At 41.3% G+C, this 23,229-nt stretch overlaps 1 long non-coding RNA gene across 6 annotated transcripts in view; it reads left to right on the top strand.

Moving 5' to 3' along the window:
- LOC118899045 overlaps positions 1–23,229 on the top strand; it is a 253,287-nt gene that overhangs the window by 159,842 nt on the left and 70,216 nt on the right. For all 6 annotated transcript variants that reach the window (XR_005020870.1, XR_005020873.1, XR_005020874.1 and 3 more), the window contains 2 exons: positions 1,285–1,436; positions 21,720–21,782. This is a non-coding gene — a long non-coding RNA (uncharacterized LOC118899045). The remainder of the gene's footprint in view (positions 1–1,284; positions 1,437–21,719; positions 21,783–23,229) is intronic.

A 23,229-nucleotide genomic window follows, 5' to 3' on the forward strand; every position in this document is an offset into this window, starting at 1 on the left:
TTTCTTCATCTATAAAATGGGGTTAACCCAACTCCATCTCAGAAACGGTATAAGGATGAAGTGAGATAATGTGTCACTACACACGTGGTGGCATGTGAACTCTGGCCGGGGCACTGTTGTCGCTCTGCAGCTTCCTTACTCGGTTCTGGCAAATAAAGAACATCCCAGTAGGCCCAATGGTTGTTTCCCCAGCTTTTGACATAATGACACAGTCTCTCCGGCAGGCTCGGTCTGGGTCCAGCTGTCTGTGTCACACCCAGCACGTGGTCTTCACAGCCACCGCGTCGATCAGTACTCCTTCAGGGTGCCGCTCATCGCCCTGCACTAAGGAAGGTCCGGGAGCCCCACCTCCCCTGCTCTCCAGAGACAGAACACAGTCTAGACACAGGAGGCACGAGGAAGTCAGGAAACCTGGGCCCTTAGCTCCACTGATGGCTTTTCTAGGGCATTGGACACCTTTCTAGGTTGCATGAGCTTCCCATTCTGTTTGCAAAAAGAGTGCTATATTTGATTTCCTACTTGACTGCCAGGGTAGGTGGGAATGAATGAGGCAGAATCTCTCCAGAGAAAGATACTATGTGAACATACAGTCTGTTTCCATCAAGTGGGGAGCAGGAAGTTGCCAGGACTCCAAAAGGATGGGTGCCCACGCTGGCCAGAGTCCAAGAGCCTGGACCATCTCCCTGTCCTCAGACGGCAGAGACCACGCCTGTCTCACCAGAATGGCCCTGTGTGAATGTCCGACTTTATGATACATTTGTGCTGGTGAGGGAATTGGACGTGAAGAAGAGGCAAGTGGTTGCCAATCACCGCGTCCATACAGAGTGTAAACTGTGCAAGCATGAGACTCATGCCATACTCACCTGGACCAGAGACCCCCCCAGGCATGGGGAACTCTGTCTCTCCCCAAAGCGGTTCCCTGATTAATTACAGAGGGGCTCACACAGGGGCTGTTATTCATGGCTGGAGCGGGACTCCACAGCCCCGGGGGGGCGCACCCCTGGGGTGTGTGAGCTCCTCTCTCTCCCCCTCCTCCTGGAGGCCCTGACCCGCCTGGGTACCGCCTTGCCATGCCCTGCATCTTCCACAAGGGGGAGCCCCTGGAGGGCAGCAGAATTTGGGAAGCGCTGAAGTTTTCTCCTCCTGTCCTCTAACTGATTTTCACGTACCCAACTGTTAGATTCCTTTGTTGCAATGTTGGGGCCTGAGCTGACACTTCTGGAAGCTTCGGGTGAGAACCACAGCTGATATGCCATCTTTTCTGGTTTGTTGTTATTTACCTAGCATCATCAACTAAGGTGGAAAAGTAACAAAGAGCTTGAAGACTTTCATGGATCCCAGGCCCTGGACGGAGGCAGACGGCTTCAGACAGCATCAGACAGAGAACCAAGAAAGCCGAGGGGCAGCCGGAAGGTGCCTGTGGCCACTGAGCCCAGGTAGGTACCCGGGAGAGGACGACGGAGGGGCGCACGGGGCACAGAGCCCTTGATGGTGGGAAAAGTGGATGGACAGGAGAGACGGAGGGGGAGAAGTGCAGACAGGACCTGGGAGATTGAGGGAGAGCGAGGGAGGAGCCCCAAAAGAGTGCAAAAGAAAAACTACTCGCGCTCGTAGGTCGTGATGCAAAAGACTGACCACAGAGCCGGAGAGGGAGGGCTTGGGGGCTGAATCAGAGACTTAAACTTGTTTGAAGTTGGTTCCAACTCAGCTGCCCAGAAACTTCACAGGACATTGGAGGCCAGGAGTTTGAGAGCAAATGCTCAGTTGCACAAGAAAATTCAAAGTGAGTAAGTGTGCCTGGAAGTTGCTCTAGCCGTTCTGGTTGTGTGTCACAGGGCCACACCTACTCCGGCCTTTTGACCTAAACGAGGAAGAATTCTGGTCTGACGGCGGTGTGTTCAGGTTCTTCCCACTGTGAACCAATGTCTCAGGCTTTCCCTCCTTCCTTCCAGTTTCCCACAGTTGCTCTCAGGAATGACTAGGAGTCAAGTTCTCATTCTGCCATTTAGTGAGATTAGCTTAAGCAAGGAAACCTCTCGTCTCCGTTTTCTTTGTCTATAAAAGGGCGATAATAATATATTACTGATGAGCCTTATAGGATTTTTCTGAGGGTTGAATAAGTAAGATAATGTGAATAAATGCTCTTAATAGATTATGATTGCTAGCCAAATAAAAGATGGCATTAATAATAATTAGTTAATATACCCTTACTACTCTCAGCAGGGTATTTTCTTATGGAGCTTTGGAGGAACCTGTGTGAGTGTGTGTGTGTTTGTGTGTGTGTGTCTATATATATGCGTGTCTTTGGCAGATAAGTGGGAAACTGTGTGTTCTTTCCCTTTTAGCCATCTTTGAATGTTCTTTTTCCCAGCCTCGGCTACATTTTTCTGTGTCTCAAACATGCAGATAGTGATTGATGGTGTCTGCTTTGCTCCGTGGAAGAGTGGTTTGGCTGTGTCCTGGACTCTGTGCCGCCCGAGTCAGTGTCACACCGTGTCTCAGGCACATGCTCAGACTGAATATGTTTGGAAGAAGCGAATAAGAGGCTGTGTTTTTAATCCCATCACCATATTCCCTGCCTGAGATGTTCTTTCCAGTCCGCTTGTTACTTAACTCACTAAAATCCCTCACGTGGGGAACTGGGGTCTGCATTCCGAGTCAGGCTGGTTGAGGTGACCTATGAAGGCTGCTGAGGTTGGCTTTGATACCTGTGGACACATTCACCCTTTCTGCGGGTTCCAGATGAGTGTGGAATACAGGGAAGGCAGTGTAGACCAGGAGCAAATCCTTGGACTTCACTGAGCCATCTCTTCCCCATCTGTCAGGTGAAGTCCTTACTACCCTTCCTTGCTGCATCCAGATGTAGATGTGAGGCACTCCTGAGATTATATCTGAACACACCAAAAGTTTGTAACTCTACAGTGTTACATAATTATAAGGTATCATCATTGTTATTCTGCTGCAGGTTTTTTACTAGTGATTTATCCATATTTTACAACTTACATTATTTTAAAAGCTATCTTTCCCCAGATGTTAATGTACTCTCCTTTTCTTCTCCACCAATTGACTGATAAATCATATTTTTACAGAGATGCTAAATGATACACCTACTCACCTTCAAAAAGTTGGTATCCCATCCAAATCACGTGTATACACGCACAATATGTACATAGACTGTATTTTTCTACAACCTCCAAGCACGTATGTATCCCTTCTATTTTCAAGCATGTACTTACTCCCTTTTTAATATAAAATATATGCAAATATATATTTGAGTAAAAGACATATGCTGACATTCACACAGCATACTTACTTAGAGAACAGATTTAATGGGCAAGAGGAAAGACACATCACCCTATCAGCATTCCAGCTCTTTTCGAGTCCGGAAGTGACTACAATACACATTTCGTGTGGTTAAAAAAAAATCATGGATCAATTTCTGCCCTGTTCCTAGTAATGAATATCAATATCTTACCTCTTGCAGACAGACTCTCAGCAGCTTTAGATAATTTTAAATGAGTTTTTTTTAAAAAAATACACTTGCAAAGTCAATTATTTTGAATCTCATCTGAAGCAATTCAAAAACATCCTGACATTTAAGGTGATACTTTTTTCCCAAGTAAAATAATTATAAATAATACTAATGAGCAAATCATTCAGTTACTCTCAGTCTGGTTCAACCTTTAGGTTAATAAACCAATCCATTAAAATTCATCTTGCTCAAAGGACCAATTTGTTAAAAAATGTAGTGACCTTTCACCGCAAGTATGACTGATATTTTCTTTAACAATAATCAGAGCTGTCTTTCCCAGAAGAGAGTGTGGTCAAGTGGTAGGTGTAGAAAACTAGGGTTCTTTTATGCCTGTCTCAGTAATACTTCTCAGGTACAGCATGATGTTGACGAAGATGGTGATGGTAGTACACAAAACTAAAACTCTGATTTCAAAAAGTACCTAAAAGAGATGTCGTAAGCCTCAGGACAGTTGCTCACAAGAAGTGACAAAGTCATTAGCACTGGGAAAGATTTTAGCAAGCCTTTCTGTCTGCCTCTGGGGTTTCATTTCCTCCAAAGATGCAGGGCAGGGATTTGCAAATATGGCCCATGGGCCAAATCCAGTCTGCCACCTGTTTCTGTAAATAAAGTTTTATTGGAACCAAGCATATCCTTTCATTTGCATATTGTCAGTGGTTGCTTTCCTGCTATGAAGGCAGAGTTGAGTAGTTGCAGTAGACCCCATACAGTCCACAGAGCCTAAAGTATTTCTTATTTGGCCCTTTACAGAAAGAAGTTTGCTGACTCCAGGTGTAGGGTAATGAAAACGAAAACAAAACCAGTTGTCTTTGAATTTACGCCAACAACTAATATTTAAGCAGCGCTTTGCAGTTTATAAAGTCTGACCACGTTCTTTTGCAATTTAAAGGACAGAGAAATTGCAGACTTTTCCGTGGTCATTCAGCCAGTAAGTGGTGTGGGTAGGACTTAGCCTCTAGAGAGGGAGTGGCCTGCGGAGGTGGCTCTCAGGGGGAAGTGACGGCCCTCCATCTCTTTCGTCTGCGCAGAAGTGCTCGTTGCTGAAAGACAGTTGAGGAAGCAAAGCTCTTGACATTCTGCTCCCTCTCTATCTGACCTTGACATGGGTGTTTTTAACCTTGTTCTGCTTCTACCTCCCTCTTCTCATAACCAGAATGGTACTAATAAACAAAAAGGAGAGGAAGGTGATTTGCAGTCAAACAAAGCTAAGCTTTCTTGCTTCAACTCTCGCCTATCCGCACTGAAGGAATGTGTCCACCCTGAAATTGGCACTGGGGCGCGGATATTCTGAAATAGCCAGTCACAGCAAAGTCTTTTTGGAGTATGCTATCTTTTTTAAAGTTTGCTTTTTGAAATGGCAATACCTCTCAACTATGTTTTCCTTTTACTGGGTTTATGGTCAAAATTATATTTTCTCACTTGAACTTGTTGTATCTACTAGCAAGGTGGGCCACAGGAACTGGATATAGGAGGAAGGAAGGCTGGGATGAATACCTTGCCTTTGAGATCTGTGGATATAAACCTAGTTCTTTGCAGAGACCAAAGACTTTCTGAATCTTATATTTTCTTGGAAAGGAGGTAAGGGATAAAACGAGAGAGATGAGAATAACAAAATTCCAAGTCAAACCTTTCCTGAAGATTCTGAGCCAAAGATAAGGATTTAAACCATTGATCTAATTCAGGTTTTCCTCTAACAATGTTTATTTGGAGTGTCCACTCTGGCACACACCACTAGGAGTTGAAGGAGTATCACATTGACTAAGATTCAGATATTCTTCAGGAAATGATTTATCAGAGAAATGAACATGCGTGTACGTGTCTATAATGCAATTAGAAATAATTAATGGAAAGGGAGCACAGATAAAATCTGCACATGCTCAAAGAGACATTATTCTTCCTTATTGGAACATCACTGATGATACTGTGGAGGAAGTGGCATTTGGTGAGACTCAAAGAGTACGTAGATTTTAGACATTTGGAAATAGTAGGAGGTGGGCATTCTAAGAGGAAACAGGGAACAAAGTCACAGAGCAAAGTGTAGGATTTGTATGTGATCAGAAAATCGTTCATCTTATTGGGAGCATATGGTTATATAAGCATGCAGGAAGGTATGGCAGGTGAAGAAGGTCAGAGCCAGAATCTAGAGGGAGTTGTAGAGTAAAAAGTTTGGTCTGTTTTCAGTTGATGATGAGAACCATCGCATATTTTTCTGCAGGAGAATTACATGATCATACCTGTGATTTATTGGAAAAGAGTGTAACAGATGTTTGAAAAGAACTTGGATGCAAGGTCGCAGTTAGAAGCTAGAGCAGTGGTCCAGGCAAGGCGAATAACGTTAATTCCTTTGCCTTGTGCTGTGTTCACAAGAATGCTCCTCTACAACCTGACTGTCATAGGTTATGGCACTGGCTGGGGGCTTTCTGAGGGCATTTATTTAATGACATGTCAGTGGCATTTACTCATAAAACCAAAAAGCCATTGGGGCCAGAAATAGGGGTTTTGGTTACTTCCCCAGACAGGATGCAGTTGGGGTGATTATACATGTGATTCATCGAGGTCGGGAAACAAGTCCTCCACAAACAAACACCCCTCCCCTCCAAGCCCAGTGACTCACGGCTTCTTAAGTTTGGAAAGCTCTGGAGTCCAGGCAGAATGTGAGGTATGATGTTAAATCATAAATCCTCAGTGTTCATTGTTACAAGAGAAACATTTTTATTCATTCTTATGATCATTGAAGCAATAAACATCGAGTGAACTCTTACTGTTTTAGGCACAGGGACATGAAGTTATAAAAACATAGTTCCTGCCATAAAGTATTTTCCAGTTTACCTGGGAAAACAGATATAACATAAGTAGAGTATCCCATAACTGTTATAATAGAGAGATGCAAACAGTACTAAAGGGTCAGAGGAAAGACCTGTAACTGCTCTGGGAAAGGAAGAGTGGCATTGGAGTTGGGTCCTGCACAATGACTGTTCATCATGTGTTCGCTCATTCAGCAAATAATTATCGAGCACTTACCGTATGCCAGGCACGGTTCTAGACAAGAGATTTCATACTTTTATGGCGCTTGCTTTCCAGCAGGACAACTCAGATATTAAATAGAGCTGGGAGCCAAACAAACAAATTGCTATCCTCAGGGAATTTATGTTCTTGTAGAGGAACATTACAGAGAGTGGCAGCTAACACTTCGTTCCAAGAGAGAGCAACAAATGCAAAAAGAAACATGAAGCCAGCCCTACTGGGAAAGAATGGAGAAAGGAACTGCAGGTTTGGGGGTATCCAATATGACAAGAGGGCTTATTTATAGACCTGAAATTGGATGCACAAGTCTCCATGCTGTTCTTTGGCTGGAGTTGACAGAAAATGGAGACTCTTCTTACATGGAGACTCACAGCATTGCATCCCCAGACATTCTGAGTTTGCAGTGCCTAGCAGGCTACTGGGGTCACTGATTCAGGAATCTGAGTACTGTGGTTTGGACTCACTGATGATTTTTCTGTACCTTTGTCTGACTGTCCTGCAGTGGCCCAGTGCCATGGAGATAAAAATTTAAGACACTGGCTGCCTCCTTGCTTAAATATTCAGGTCAAATTCTGTCACAGCCAACTCTGGCTTGGAGGTCATGCTTGATTCTCATTTTATGAGGTTGTCTAAAATAAGCCGGCCAGGAGGTGGTTATTGTAATGGTACTCACTGGAATGGGATTTGACCTATATAAGGAAAAGAACTAGGGCAGAAATAGCTCTTCAGCCCATCACAGACTTGGAGAAATCCAGTATAAGCAACTGCAGAATCACAGGGCTGGAAGGGACTCAAGGTGACTTAAGGTGATATTGACACCTGCCTCTAGGCAGATATATGCCTGTCTGGAAATTTAATATAAATTCTAGAAGTCATTATTTTAACAATACGTAAAAATTTACCCATCCTGAATAGTATAGTTCCCTTGAGGGCAGTGATGTTGCCTAGCTTCGGGCGAAACATCTTTGCGCCTCCTATTCTACAGCAGACCTCAGAGCCCATAGCAGATTCTTGTGGATATACTTAGTAGGAGGAAATGGTTGTCTTTGGAGGCTGTTTTGCATTTTCTAAAAACCAAGTGCCGTATCCAGTTGGTCCAGCTGAATGATACCATTTTTTAAAAATTAATTAATTTATTTATTTTTGGCTGTGTTGGGTCTTCATTTCTGTGCGAGGGCTTTCTCCAGTTGCGGCGAGCGGGGGCCACTCTTCATCGCGGTGCGCGGGCCTCTCACTGTCGCGGCCTCTCTTGTTGCGGAGCACAGGCTCCAGACGCGCAGGCTCAGTAGTTGTGGCTCACGGGCCTAGTTGCTCCGCGGCATGTGGGATCTTCCCAGACCAGGGTTCGAACCCGTGTCCCCTGCATTGGCAGGCAGGTTCTCAACCACTGCCCCACCAGGGAAGCCCAATGATACCATTTTTGATTAAAAATGAATTTAAATGCAGTTATGAAATTATGAGGTGACATTTTTGTTTGGCTCGTAACCGGTTCAAAGGAGACTTGTCAGCACTTGCAAAAGTAATAAGTACATATTCTCCCAGATGGCTAATTTGAGGGTCTGTGAGCTCTGGTAAGCTGTACAACTTCTTATTCTACTTGGTGAACTACTTGAGGTCAAGGAGTGTGCCTTGTCTCAAAACACCCACCTCCCAGGTGCATGCCAGGGGCTAGTTATAGAATTAAGTAGAAAACATAATATCATCACTTTATAGTCGTATCGTGAATTCTGTGCCCATTGTGATTTTTTCACCAAATGTGAACCCCGTTATCACTTCTTACCTTGAGGCTAATTACCCAGCAAATGGCAACAAGGGCAGCAGTCTGTGTGGATACAGCACTGTTCTGGGAAGAGAGTTCAGCTTCTGTTGTGAGTCGGATGGGTAACTTGGGGAAAAATGCTCAAGCCTGTGTCCCCATCTTTAAATAAAGAGATTGAACTCGATGATGGGAAAAGATCCATTTGAGGAATAAAATATCGAGTAGCTACTTCGCGCCTATCTCTGCATGTTGTGGGAGATATTAGTAAGGTCTTAGTGTGGATCCGGATTCTTGTGTTTGCAAGTGACAGAAAACCAGCTTGACTAAGTTGAGGTAGAAAACCAAACTTCAGCAAAGGCAGGGGTCCACCAAACTCCAGACATCACCAGTCAGGGACTCGAGCACTTCCACGACACCCTCCCTCCAACTTTGTCCTCGGCTTCTCTCTCCCAGTCAGCTCTATTCTCTCAGATTTGCTTCCTCGGTGAGCCTGAAGAAATTTTCAAAACCTCTGGGAAGTCCTCTGGGCCAGGGGAACAAGATACCGTGCATGACCTGTAGCTGCTGTTAGAACCGTGAGGTTGGCTGGAGAGAGGGGCAGCTCCCCCAGAGAAGGGGCTGCTGTACAGCCCAAAAGTAGAACCGCTCTAAAGCCTGCTGTCGCGCTTTGCTGCCCACTCCCACCTTTTTCTCTCAGCTCCACGCCCATTGGCTGGGGACCTTCTACTCTTCTTGAAGCTTCTGCCCAACTTCACTGCCTCTGAGGGGCCGAGCAGCACAATCCCTACCTGTCTACACTCCCAGAGCACCTTGAACCCATCTGCACCCCGGGATGTTGCTTGTCGTGGTCTCTTGATCGGTCTTTCTCCCTCATGAGACTGGGAACTCCTCAAAGGCGATAACTGCCTTAATTGGTTTTGTGTTACTTTGTGTATTTATTAGATTACTTATTTATTAATTATTGACAGCCTACGGTGTACTAGATTCTGGGGATTCAAAGTGAAGGAACCCAAGATCGCTGTTCTCAAGATGCCCAAGGTCAAGTGGGGACATGATAAACAGACACTCGCAGTACAGCGTGGTGGTGTGAGTGCTCCAGAGACGACCGCACTGGTGCTCTGGGAGCGCACGGCACACAGGAGAGTCTCCTCCCTAAGCGAGGACAGGGGTCGAGAAGTCCAGAGAGAGTTGCCGAGAGGTAGGAAGGGGCCACCCCTGGTCTGTGCTGGGTTCTGTTGCATAGGATTGAACCTGGTTGTATAGGGTCTAGAGGGAGGGGACATTCTTCAGGGGTCTCTGAAAGTACAGTGTAACCAAAGGCTTATGTTTGAGAGGGATAGATAAGGCAGATATTCATTAAATAATTGGTAAATAAGACAGTTTTCAATAAAGTACTAGTTTTACTAGTACTTTGCACAAGGAATACAGAAAAAATTGAGATTACCATGAACTTATAAGGGACATCCTTTGGAGCACGTGGGTAGTGCTTCGCTTCATGGGGAGTTGACAGTGCTGAAATCAGAGAGGCTGGGTTTCAGTCTCACTCTGCCAGCTATTAGTTTGGTGATAATCTCTCAATCTCTTAACTTCTGCACCATAAAATGAGGACACTAAGTTCCTCCTCTCAGAGTTATACTGAGGATAAAATAAGACACGTAAATGAAAGTACTTCATAAACTGTAAAGCACTATGCATACTTAAGTTATTCTTCAAATCCGTTTATTGTTACAACAGAGAGTTCTTAATTGACAACAGTATTTGGAAATATGAAAAAATGTATCAGTACAGTTACATGGAAAGATACAGTGTTCGCATTGAGAGTTATGTTAATTTTACTCACTGGCTAAACATTGTGGTTAATGCTGTTGCAAAATGCATCACACATTAACGAGTTGACAGAATTTTCCTGTATCTCTGACTCTGAGGATAGTGCAGTTTGACTCTGCTGGCCATGTCACAGGGTAGGAATTAAATCGTTTGGATGTAGTGATTATAAGGTGTTCTCTCCACCAAGTGAACTGTATTTCTGTAGACAGAAGGTTCGCCTAAGGATTTCCCTCTAGCTATACTACTCTAAGAGGTGAAACTTTCCCTTCAGTGCCTCTGTTTCCTCCTCTTTGAATAATCATAAATAATGATAGTATTGTAAAGAGTCACACTCACACAGAGCATCTGAAGAAGTGTGATCCCATTATATTCTGTGTGAATTTGTCTTAAATTCTGCTCAGGTGTGGGAGAGGGCAGGGAAGTACAGCCAGCAGATACAGAATGACCCGCTAAAGGAGTCTGAACTTTGAGTCCTTGAGTATATCTCAGAGACTAGGATGAAATACTGAATTTTAGTTGTCCCAGTGGTTTAGGCACACTGTATAAATAATCTTTCACTCCATGTGCTCCTCCAGTTTTCCAGAGCTCTTGGCCATCACCTGGGTAGGAACCCCTGCCTTGTCTCCCACGGACACCACCAAGGCCAACCCGGAGCTGCCCATTACAGGAGAGATTGACTCTACTGCTTCTCCATGTTGCTGTGAGGGTAGCCCTGAAAATCATGGAACGAGGCATTAGATATTTGTCACTCACTCTTATTCAGTGATGAACCCAGAGTCCATGGAAGTAAAGGCTTATCACTCCCAGGCATGGGGTCAAAACCATGGCCAGTTGGTAGTTTTCTTTCTCCACCCATTATTCAATTTACCTCGTCTTTCTAAAAGTTATGTAAGGAAAGAGAACATGGCTCCTTTTTGGAATACTTAGACTTATGAGATAGTAGTACAAGTTCCACAAAATAACAGGGTATTCCAAGGTCAAACAAGTTTGAGAAATTCTGAATATGTCTCCAGTAGAGATACAAAATGTACATGCACATGTCTAAGGCTGCAAAAAATTGAACTCAACTTTCCCAAAGTTATTTGACTCTAGAAGTGTTTTATTTAGTAATATTCATTAGCATCTTAAGTGCCTCTTTTTGTCTTTAGTACAGTTTGGAAAATGCTATTTTCAGAGAAGCTTCAGTAAATCTTCCTATTAAAGGCTGAAGTCTATGTCTTAGCTTGAAGAAAAGTTGAACATAGCTTAGATACGACCTTGTAAATAGGGAATACTTGTCTGCCATCCCCAAGATTCTTTTCAACAGCCCATTCTTTATTAAATTGGAGGTTTGCAGGGAGGGGAGCTGAAATAAGCAATTGGCGTTCTAGTTTGTTCATCCAGTAAAGCTCTATTTTCAAGATTAATTCAGAAAAAAAGTTTTTCTTCTTTTTCGTTAGACTGGATAGATCTCATGGAAAATCCCTTGAAAATGTTGAAATTGATGCCCTTCCCTCCCCTCTGCCCTTTTGCCTTTCTTTGTAGAGAATAAGTCTGGGTTTGATTTATAACTATTATGGTTTGTATTTGATGGAACCCTATGGAAACCTATTCGCCAAGGGAAAGAGTAATAACTAGTAGTTTTAGCTGTAATCACAGAAAAATCCTTTCCTCTCCTTCAGTCTTTCCATTGCTCTGTGATCACAAGCCATACCTTTAATGAAACCTTTCTAGTAAGTGCTAAGGTTGTGTTCTCTTTCCATAGGTTCTCCAAAGTATGTTTTCTTCCTACTGACAAAATAGTCAGGAAGATAGTGGAAATGGGATCAACTCCATTCATCATATGCTTTATTTTATTCCTCTTCTCAACGTTCATTGATGAACTTTCTTCTCCAGTCACTGGTTTCCCCTGCATCGCTTCAGAGTTTATTCATTTCATAGGATGTCATGTTACCTGTGGTGACACAATGCTTTGCAACTGACCTCAATCCATTCATATATGTATTTTCTCTGCCAGCTAGAACTTAAAGTTTATTGGAGGTAGGTACAATATATTTACATCTTTCGCATTATCTTCAGAGTCTCATTCGTATATAGTGCTCTGTACAGAGTAGACATTCATTTATTTGAATTGATTTAAGAATAATTTCTATGGAGTTGAATGTGAGTGAGGATAGCAGCTCCTCTTTGGGGCTTAATATCTCTGTGCCTAGAACATAAATGTTGGAGTCCACCTGACCTGAGTTCAAATGCCAGGCCAAAGAAACATTAATGTGTGCTCTTGCTCAGGTTACTTCCGTGAGCTTCCATTTCCTATACATAATGGAGATAGTATATCTACCTTTTTTAAAGCACTAATGAAGATAGTAGTTAATAGTTTAAGTTCTGGTGTCAGACAGATCTGAGTTTGAATCTCATCTCTGCATCTTACTTGCTACATGATCCTGAGGAAGTTAGTGAGCCTCTCTGAGCCTCATTTCCCTCCTGCTAGAACTGGGGTCCATCATAGTATTTATCTCATGGAGTAGTTTGAGTTAAATAAAATAATGCCTGTAAAACTTAGAATAGTACCTCATACCTAGTAAGAATTCAATTAATGTCAACCATTACTATCGAAGAGCCCCTAGCATACCTGGCACTGGTGGCCTCAAATAAACTTTAGTTCTTTCTCCTGCTAATTCCCATCTTTAAAATAGCTGCCACCAGCAGACACACTTTTTAGACCCGTTGGCTAATGGGACTTCAGCATAACTTTTGTGAGTGGTTCTCTGACTCTTTTACCTGTCTTAAATGGCACCAAAGTCTTCTGAAGAAAAGGCTTTTATGCGGGGGAGATCATGAACATCTGGATTAAAAAGAGTTTGCATTCTTAAAGTGAGGAGGTGGGTTGGAGATATTTTTTATTAAACATAGCCATTTTGTGATTTGATTTCCCCAGGATATGAATCAGAGAGAAAAAAACTGAAGTTTTGTCCCAGAAAAAAAGGGGAGGACAGGCAGAGGATTTTTCACTGGTAAGGCAATTTACACACTTGTCCTTTTCATAGTGACTCATGGTCTGTGATACATTTCATAGCGATGTCTATGAGTTTCCAAATCTGGAAGAAGACGTATCAGCCAAATAAGGGAGAGAGAAGAAAACAGACTTTTAATCCACCTAGTTACCATTCACAGAGCTTTAGAAGTAGAACTCCAAAAAATGGCTATTCCAGCACCCCACGTTTAGTCACATCTTTAAACCCATTGAGAGAGAGAATTAGCTAATCACTTCCAAAATATCTTCAGCAGACCAGCAGAGGAATTCAGTCTCTAGCTCCAGTGTTCTAGAAAAAGTTCTTTCTTCCCAATCTCTTCTCTTCCCCAACCCTCACCCTTTCTTTTTTTTGCTATAATTTGAGGCTAAATCTTCACTCTTTTTTAGCTTTCATATTGTCTGGCCTAAGTCCATCTTAAAATGAGTTTGTAAACTTTTTAAAAAGTTATTAAAGCTTACCCCTTAGTCTTTTTATTTTACTATTTAAGCAGTCTCAACTCATTTAAAAAACTGTCTTTAAGTCCAATTTTTTCCCTACTAAACATAATTTCAGGTTACTATTCTGAGGGTGTTCCCCAGATAGTCTAATAATAGAGTAAAAAACACCAACACTTTGTTATATCCACTTGGGTACCCCCAGGACCTAGTGCACTCAGCATACAAGTGCTTAAATAAATGTTGAGCGAATGCATAAATATGGCTTCATGTTTGTATAGCTTCTAATACTTTATGGAAAACTTTAACTTCCTTAAAAATTTGTCTGAGGTTCTCTTACTTTCACAACAAAAAAATCTTCCTTTTAGTTATAAACCCAGTTAGTGGTAAAATGGAGACCGGACCTTAAGTCTCCAATTCTCAGTCACATAAGTTTCTTGACTTAACTTGAACATTTTCTAAAGCAGAGCTGCTGGGGTTTTGAAAAATACAGACCCCCAAACTCAACCTTATACTCAGATAATGGAGAGAATGATGGAAGGAGCGCATACCAGTTCTAACATGTCTTTGTTTGGAAATATATCTGAACGTCATGTTATTTTTTCATTGTAAAATGTGATTTGTTCAATAGATAGCTTTCCGTCTCCTCTGACCCTGAGCTCCAATTACACTGCCTTTCTGCAAGCTTATCACTTTTTTTTTTTCACATAGTATCTCCATATTTTGTTATGGGCATGAGCTATTAGTAGGACATGACAGGGCACTTTTAAACTCTTCATCAAGATGTACATGGTGCCTTGATTAAATGGTGCATGATCAGTGTAACGGTCTTAGGACACCTCACGACGCAGTCCTTGCTGGTCCAAGATTTCTTTAGTGCTGAAATCAACCAGTTTACCATTTATTTCATTTACTTTGCTAGAACTGACAAAGGTGGGTATTAAATGATTAGGGAGACAGGGTATCTTGAATTGAGCTCTTTAAAGTCAGGGACTGTGTCAGAAATTTTTATACTCCCTTCCCCTAATCCATGGTCTGGCACAGAGCAGGTGCTTAATACATATTTCTTATATTGAATTGGCATCTATAAGAAAATCCCAGACATCTGAGACTCAGTCTTGACTTTGTCCATAACAATGTGCCCTTGAATAGGTCACTGAGCTTTGTTGTGTCATATGTAAAATGGGACATGTATCTACTCTTAAAGAACTAATGAGAGTGTGAGAATTACAGGAAGTTGGGCTTTACAGAATATTGGTTTTGGATTTCACAGACCAGGCGGAGTTCTGTTCTTTAAATAAATACTTTACAAACTGATGGTCTTTGTGTCATAATCCTCTATCAAGCAAATAATCAAAGCAAAGTGACTCTTGGTGACCTACTTGTGGATTAATATTTGTAATTAGAATGTCATTTTTGACAAATTCCTACAACCCTCAATATCTATTTTTTCCCTCAATTCACATTCCATTGCGAATTTATTGTTGAAATGGAATTGTCAACTTGAAGCTAATTTGAAAAATGGTTTGCTGCAGTCTGGGTTCATAAATCTTAACAGGAAGAGCCAAGAGCCAAGTAGCTCAGAGCATTGTGAAATCATTAAATTAGGCTCCTGGAATATATGAGTAGTCTTCTACTTTCTCGTTAATCTGAAGCAGAATGCCCAGAAAGAGTATTTCATAAATGTTAGTGTTGGGTGCTGGATGACCTACGAGTGTATCGCGTGTATCAGTGAAGGCAATCTGTATTCTAATGTTGCCTTGTTAAAAAAATAAGTCATTGTAAACTTGAAAATGAACAATAATGATGATTTCTCTCATTTTGTTTCCTCAGTGTTTCTTAAACCAAATGCCTAACACAAAGTAGGCATTAGAATCACCTGGAGGACTTGTTAATTCACAGATAGTTGGATACTATCATCAGAGTTTCTGATGAGGTAGACTTGAAGTGGGATGGGTCCCAAGAATTTGCAATTCTAACAAGTTTCCTGGTGTTGCTATTGCTTCAGGTCCAAGGACCACACACTGAGAGCAGTTACCTGATCTCCCTTATGATTGCCAAGGCTGATAAAAACAAATATTCCACGAACTGCTCCTCTTTTTCAACCTACTTTACTAAAATGGGACTTTGAAAAGCCATCAATGGCACAAACCACAGGTGGACATCCATGGGTCAGAGTGTCTATATAGAACTGTGATGAACACTAAAAAAAGAAAGCCAGATTTTTTTTTTTTAAGTTAAACTTCTAGCTCCTTCACACTATTGTGGTCTTTTCCAAACTTCTTCTTGAGTCATCTGAAAATATATTACCTGAATCTTTAAATGGAAAAGAAGGAAGATGTGTCTCCATTTTCCCCCAGGTTGTCATTTTTGGTTCCATACTCTCTTTCCCAGAAAATAGACCATGTATGCAGGTATGTATTCAGGTATCTTCTCTTCTTGCTTTAGGTTAGACTTGGATCCTAGACAGTAAATCTCTATCAAGCTATTTTAAGTCAAGCCCTTATTTCCTATAGGCACGATGTTATCAATTCAGGGGTTTTTTGGGGTGTATTTTTTTTGTTTTTACTGGAAGCCTATTTCATTCAATTCAATTCAACACCCATTGAGTGATTTCATATGCCAGGCACTATTCTAGATGTTCAGGAAAAGACATGACCAAGATCTACTCAAATTCCTGCCCTTGCAGAGCCTACATTCTAGCAGAGACAGACAGTAAACATAATACATAAAGCAGTAGTAGGTGCTATGGAAAGGAGGAAAATAAAGCAGGGTAATAAGGTTCAGGACTTCAGGGGCTGGCAGGAAAGGGTCGTGTGTACACTTGCAATTTTAAACAGGGTGCCATTTGAGCAAAAACCTAAGACAGGTAGACTGTCTAAGACTGTAAGCATGTAGTTATCTAGGGAAGAGTGTCACAGTCAGAGAGAACAGCCTGTGTGAAGGCCAAAGGGCAGGAGCATGGCTGGCATATTTAAGGAACAGCAAAGAGGACCGTGGGGCTGAAGCAAAGTGTGTGAAGGGGAAGTAGTGATAGATAGGAGAGGTAATATCAAGGCGAGGTCATGATCATGTAATGTTTGGTAGGTCACTGAAAAAGACGTTGGCTTTAATCTGAGTGAAAAAGGAGTCATTGCAAAATGCTGACTTTTTAAGAAGGACCTGTTCGAGTGTTGTGTTTAGAGAATACTGAGTAGGGCAAGGATAGGAGCTAAGAGGCTAGTTACAAGGTTATGCCAGTAACCCAAGCAAGAGATGATGTGACTTGGGCCATGTGTTGATTGATCAGTACAGGTGGTGAAAAGCAGTTAAATTCTATATATTTTGAAAGTAAAGTGCAACAGGATTTCATGAGAGATTGGATGTAGAATGTTAAAGGAATCCAGATGTTGGCCTGAGAAGCTACAAAGATGAAATTGCTATCAGTTGAGATGTAAAAGGCTGTAGGAAGAGCAAGTTTGTGGAGAATGTTGGGATTTTGATTTTGGATATACTGAGTTTGAAATGACTATTAGACACCTGATGGGAGATGTAGAGTTGGTTGCTGGTCATGCACACATGGGGCTTACGAGAGTATGCGGAGTATGCTTGGGCTAAAGGTAGAGTCATCAGCTTGTCAGTATTGAAAGTTGTGAGGCTGAATGAGACGATCAAGGGAGTGGGTGTAGATAAAGCAGAGAAGAAGAAAAGGACTCAACCCTGGGATTCTCTAGCACTAAGAGGTCAAGAAGGAAAAGAGACACCACCAAGGAGAGATTGAGGAGCGACCATCCAAGGAGAAAAACTGGGAGGGTTTGGTGTCCTAAAAACCAAGAGAAGGAAGTGTACCAGTTAGAGGGGAGTGAAAAATAGTGTCAGATGCTGCTGTTGGGTCAAGTAAGATGACAACTGAAAATTTACTATTGAATTTCACAACTAGAGAACATCAGTAACCTTAACAAGAACATATTTGGTGGCATGGCGATGGTTAAGGTCTGCTCTAAATAGTGTAAGAGGGTGATAGGAGAAGATTTGGAAATGGTGAGGAAAGACAACTCTTGAAGTTCCTGCCAAAGAAAGCACAGAAATGGGAGGGAAACAGGTGAGGAAAGTGGGGTCCCGCTAAGGGTGTGTTGGTGGGAGTGGTGGTGTTTGTGCTTGTTTGGGGTTGGGAGAAATAACGATATGGTTGTGCGATGATGTAAGTGATCCAGTCGAGAGGGACAGATTAATGTTTTAGGAAAGATAGGAAGGATTCCTTAAGCAATTTCATTGGGTCTGCAAATAGTGGTAGTGTCTAGAATCCAGGTGGAAGATTCGGCATCCCAGAAATCAGGGATTTTTATCTATGGTAACAGGTGTGTTTGGGGGGGATTAATGCTGGTGGGGCAGTAGGCGTACTTGTTGAGACCATGTGTAAAATCCCTTTTGATCGTTTCAGTTTTTTCCATGAGGGAAGAGCCAACATTATCTCGTAAAATATCAAAAATGATTCAAAAGAAAATACAGCCCACATACATGCCTCTTCAAATATTTATTCAGAAAATAAAACAAAGCCAAACACAATATGAAAAGTATGCAATAAATGTTTCATTTTAGGAGCTTTTCTAAATGAACTGAATTGACTGAGGTTTTTGAATAGAGATGTAATGTCTTTTCAAGTAGGGACTCTTCCTGACAAATGTCTCTGTATCAAGCATAGGCATTCTTTATTGCTCTACTGGCCTTCACATTTATTTAAAATTAGGGGTATTTGTATAGAAATTTTTATTTGCCAATTCAGTGTGCATGAATGTCTACGTATGACATTTTTTCAGATGGTGAATGTGGGTAGAACGTCTCCATGAGAACTCTTCTACAGTGATCTCTTGCTCTCCATTTCAACAGTATGGGTGATCACTACCATCTTGTCAGTGGGGTCAATTTGACATTTTGTAGCTATTGGCTGCAGTTCTTAAGCAGATATTAATAGGAGTTTTAGCCATTCTTATTTATGATGAGGTCATAAACTTAATCAGAGATAGGAAACACCTATATGATTAAAAAAAGAGAGATAATGGGCCCTTTAAATAGTTTCCTCTCTGGGGTAAAAAATATGTCACTTTCTGGAGGATTGAAACTGTATCTTAGTATACAGTATCAATGCTTTGTATCTTAGTGCTTTGCTTGAACAAATTTGAAAAACATAATTCAGAAGGCATTCCGTAATGTTTTGCAGTGATGATAAAAAATACTTAAGTAAGATGGATGGTTAGAAAATACTCATTGGGGTTCTTCATATTGGGGAACAAGTGAGTTTGAAGCAGAAGAGAATAACCATAGTATTGAACTCATAGGGTTGTAGGGAAAATGAAATGAGATTGCCCATGTAAAGTTCTTGTTACTGTAGATGGCTCATGTAAGTGTCCAGTAAATTATTATAGTAGGTATAAGGTGATGGGGTTCCATTGGAAAGATACAACAAAATTGTCAAAATTAGGGGACTGTTCTTAGTTAGCTGTGGTTTTTCTTCTTTTTAGGGGTGTCGGGGAGGGTGGCAGAAGGTTATTACAGCCCAACATTGCTTTATTGAGAACCAACCTTTAGCAGTAGAACCATATAGGGGCCAAGTGAACAAGAAACGATCATTCAGCTTTTATGTGCCAGGGCCTATAGTAAGCATCTAATGTATACATTTTATTTGGTCCTTACGAAAGACCTGCACAGTAAGTTGTATTAACCCAATTGTATGGATGAAGAATTGAACTGGGGAGAAATGTTCAAGTGCTACAACAGGAAAACTGCGAAATTTTAAGTAAATTAAAAGACTGACCCCATCAACTAAGCTGCTCACAAAAGAGCAATATCCTTACCAAGATCACAATGTGATTTGATTCCTAAGCTCCCAGTCTTACTATACAGGTTATTGAATAGCTCATCTAAATCCAACTCAAATCCAAATGCCTGTTGCTGGCTTGGTCAGAATCAAGGAGTCAGCTTACTTTGCTGTCTTTCATGGTATTCAGTTCATGCTTCCAAACAAGTATATAGAAATGGTTCACGCTTTGGTATTAAAAGGTTGAAGACAAAAGGAAAATCTCATCTTCTGTCCCCTGAGGGAAAAAACTCTTCCCATTCCCAAAAGCTACAACATAGTTTCTTTGGAACCTGGTTGCATTTCATATTCAAACTAATATCACTCTGGTTGATGAGAAAGAGAACATTCGCTCTCTCTTCCTAGAGGAATGCTGAAATTGAAAGAACAAAAAACCCAAAAAGAATATCCAACCCAGTAATTGATATCTAGTCTCATAGTCTGTCATACAGAGTGAAGTAAGTCAGAAAGAGAAAAACAAATACCGTATGCTAACACATATATATGGAATCTAAAAAAAAAAAATGGTTCTGAAGAACCTAGGGGCAGGACAGGAATAAAGACCCAGATGTAGAGAATGGACTTGAGGACACGGGGAGGGGGAAGGGTAAGCTGGGACGAAATGAGAGAGTGGCATGGACATATATACACTACCAAATGTAAAATAGATAGCTAGTGGGAAGCAGCCGCATAGCACAGGGAGATCAGCTCTGTGCTTTGTGACCACCTAGAGGGGTGGGAGGGAGATGCAAGAGGGAGGAGATGTGGGGATGTATGTATACATATAGCTGATTCACTTTGTTATACAGCAGAAACTAACACAACATTGTAAAGCAACTATACTCAAATAAAGATGTTAAAAAAAAAAGAGCATTAAGAAAAAAAAGAACATCCAACCCAACTTAAAAACCTTTCTATTCGAACAAAAGAAAATCCAGTAGAACAATAACTTCCTTTTTTCAAGGGGAACCAAATGGTGGTATCTTGGTTTTAACAACGTTCTGGAGAATTCTTCATTCATGGTAATCAATTGATTAACACTGAGCAGCTCCATTTGTGAAGGAAGCAGGAATAGTTTGGCTGGCAGAACAACTTACAAAATTCTGTTCGTGAATATTACGTAAATTCAATAAATTCACTCAATAACGAATATGTGCAATATAATATTTTACACCTGAGTTTAATCCAAAACAAAAAAAGAAAACACCAGCATTTTGAAAAAAAGTTAATATGGAAATGTCAAATCACCAGCTCTTAACCTTCTCAATTTTTTGTTTTTTCTTAAGATAGGAAGGTGTAAACTCTCCACTCAGTCTATAGCCACCTGAAATAGGAAAAATGATGCCAGGACATCAAAAAAAAATTTTTTTTCCTTTCTATAACCTGAGGTGGGGCGTTGGGAAGTTCTCATTTGAGAAGGGACAGGAGAATTTCCTGGGTTTCCATTATGAGTTTAGTATGATAATACGTGCAAATATAGGAAGGATGCATACTTTTCGATGGGCAAAGCCAAAATCATTCATCCATGTCCACAAAGACCAGTTTAGAGACATTGAAGCTAGTTTTAGCACAGAACTTAATGGCTAAAAGGGTAGATAAAGACAGAAATTAGTTACTAAGAGGAATCATGATTTTCTTTTTCCCCAAAGAACTTAAAAATCTGTGTTGGCTCCATCTTGGATAACCTAAGTGCCCTTCTACCTGGAGACAGGATTCAGCAGGAATGATTCTCATGGGCGCAGAGGATCCTGGGAAAGTCTTCCTTCTCCCTGTCTCAGGACTTGTTTATACAGTGTATATGTTTTATACTGCAAATGAAACTTCATTTCACTTGTTTGACAATTTCTCATTGCCCAGTGGCCAACTCACTTGTTCCTTTTGGCTGATTGCAGAAGGGCTGCAATCCCTGGGGAGGAGAACAATGAAGAGGGCAGAGACCCAACCCAGCTTCCTCCAGCTTTAGTCCACTTCATTTGAGGAGTCTGTGACTCATCCCTGAGCTCCCCCCACCCCCAAGCAACTTCCATCAAATCAGAGTCCCCAGATGTGTTGTTGAACATTTTCTTTAGTGGTGCCATCTTGTTCTGAGATTACAGGGAATGCCGATTTTATTAGAGTTCTTTCAACAAACTCGTTAATTGTTGCTGCCCCTCGGCAAGTGCTGAGTCACTCTCAGTGCTTCATAGCATTCCAGGGACACCTCATTCTTCTAAATTTCCTTTTTTTTTTTTTTTTTTTTTTAATGTCTTCCTTTTGTTTGGTTTAGAACAAGTCTCTCCTCTTTTTTCCCCAACAGACTTGTCTTTGGGAAAGACTCAGAAGAGCCAGTAAACTTGGCTTCTTCAGTTCTGCTTCTCATGTGAGTATAATTTATATTTCTAACTATTATGCAAGTGTCATTAAACAGCATATTTCCCCAGGTTTTTGTGGAAGAACTGCTTGTTTGATCTTTGCGACGCTAGCACTCTTTTAGAATTAACCACGGAAAAACTTGATGACACTTCCGTGCTTCTTGTAAAATTCATCTTCGGGGTAATTTTATGGTGTGTGTTTTCCCCCTTGAAAGTTTTAAAGAGCTGGATTTCTCTCTCTTTACAGAGTGTTCTAGCAGCTGTGTCTCATTTGCTTTTGCAAGGGCATTGGAAGAAATTGCTATTTTGGAAACTCCTTAACATATGGGATAATTGTGTACAGCACTTTACAGTTTGCATAGTGCTTGCCCATTATTTTACCTAGTCATTTCTCATAGAAGCCCAGGACATATTATTTACATTTTCCAAAAAGAGAAATAGAGGTCCTGAATAAATAGCAGGAGCTTGGCAGGACAATTTATCTCACTCTGGAATTAATCAATAGATTAAAATCTCTTCCTTCAGATCCTTTAATACCTATGACCAGAAAGCCTCATGCTTTTAGACCAACACACCCACTATGCACCTGAGGAATATGTGGTCCACTAGTTTTAGGTCTACCCTAACAAAAAGCTGTCTGAGTGATTGGACATTGGGAACTGTGCTGTTTAACTGCTTTTATTAAAAGTGATACAGTGGATGACTAAAAGCACTGGTTCCAGGGTCACACTGCCTGGGTTTAAATCCAGGCTCCAACCTTTATCAGCTGTGTGGCACTGGATGAATTACTTGACCTTTCTAAGCCTCATTTTTCTTATCTGTAAAGTGGGAATATTAGTTGCTCCTTCTTGGAATTATTGTGAGGCTGAATTGACCGAATTCATGTAAAGCTCTAAGCATTGCACCTAGCACAGAGTAAGCCCTCAGGAAATGTTAGCTGTTACCATGCTGTGATTCAAAAGGTGGTTCTCTGGTCATTTTTTCTGAGATTCATTTAAGTTGATTTGTTTCATGAAATTACACAAATGGCTCAGTCAAGACCGGAGATTTTTTTCTGAGATTCATTTAAGTTGATTTGTTTCATGAAATTACACAAATGGCTCAGTCAAGACTGGAGATAGTTGGCAGTCGTAAGAGGTGGTTGGTGGGGTAGACAGACCTTATACTAGTATTTCCTCTGCTCTTAAGAGCTGCGATCATCATAACTTCTCAGTCTCTCTGTCATTCTCTTTAAAGCACAAAGCTGCAATGCTGTTCCTCCCAAATAATACGGGATTTTGACAAACAGTCCTATTCACTAGTACCCACTGTATTTCATCCTAGCACTTTTGGAATGGTAGCACACAAAAAAGACAAAAGATGACATTGGTTTTCTTACAGTTCCAGGCAGAAGTAAGGTATAGAGGAAATAGCAGGGATTTGCCTAGTTGCGAATGTTCTCTTGTTGGAAGACAG

This window comes from Balaenoptera musculus, chromosome 8 (genome assembly GCF_009873245.2).
Source record: "Balaenoptera musculus isolate JJ_BM4_2016_0621 chromosome 8, mBalMus1.pri.v3, whole genome shotgun sequence".
NCBI lineage: Eukaryota > Metazoa > Chordata > Mammalia > Artiodactyla > Balaenopteridae > Balaenoptera > Balaenoptera musculus.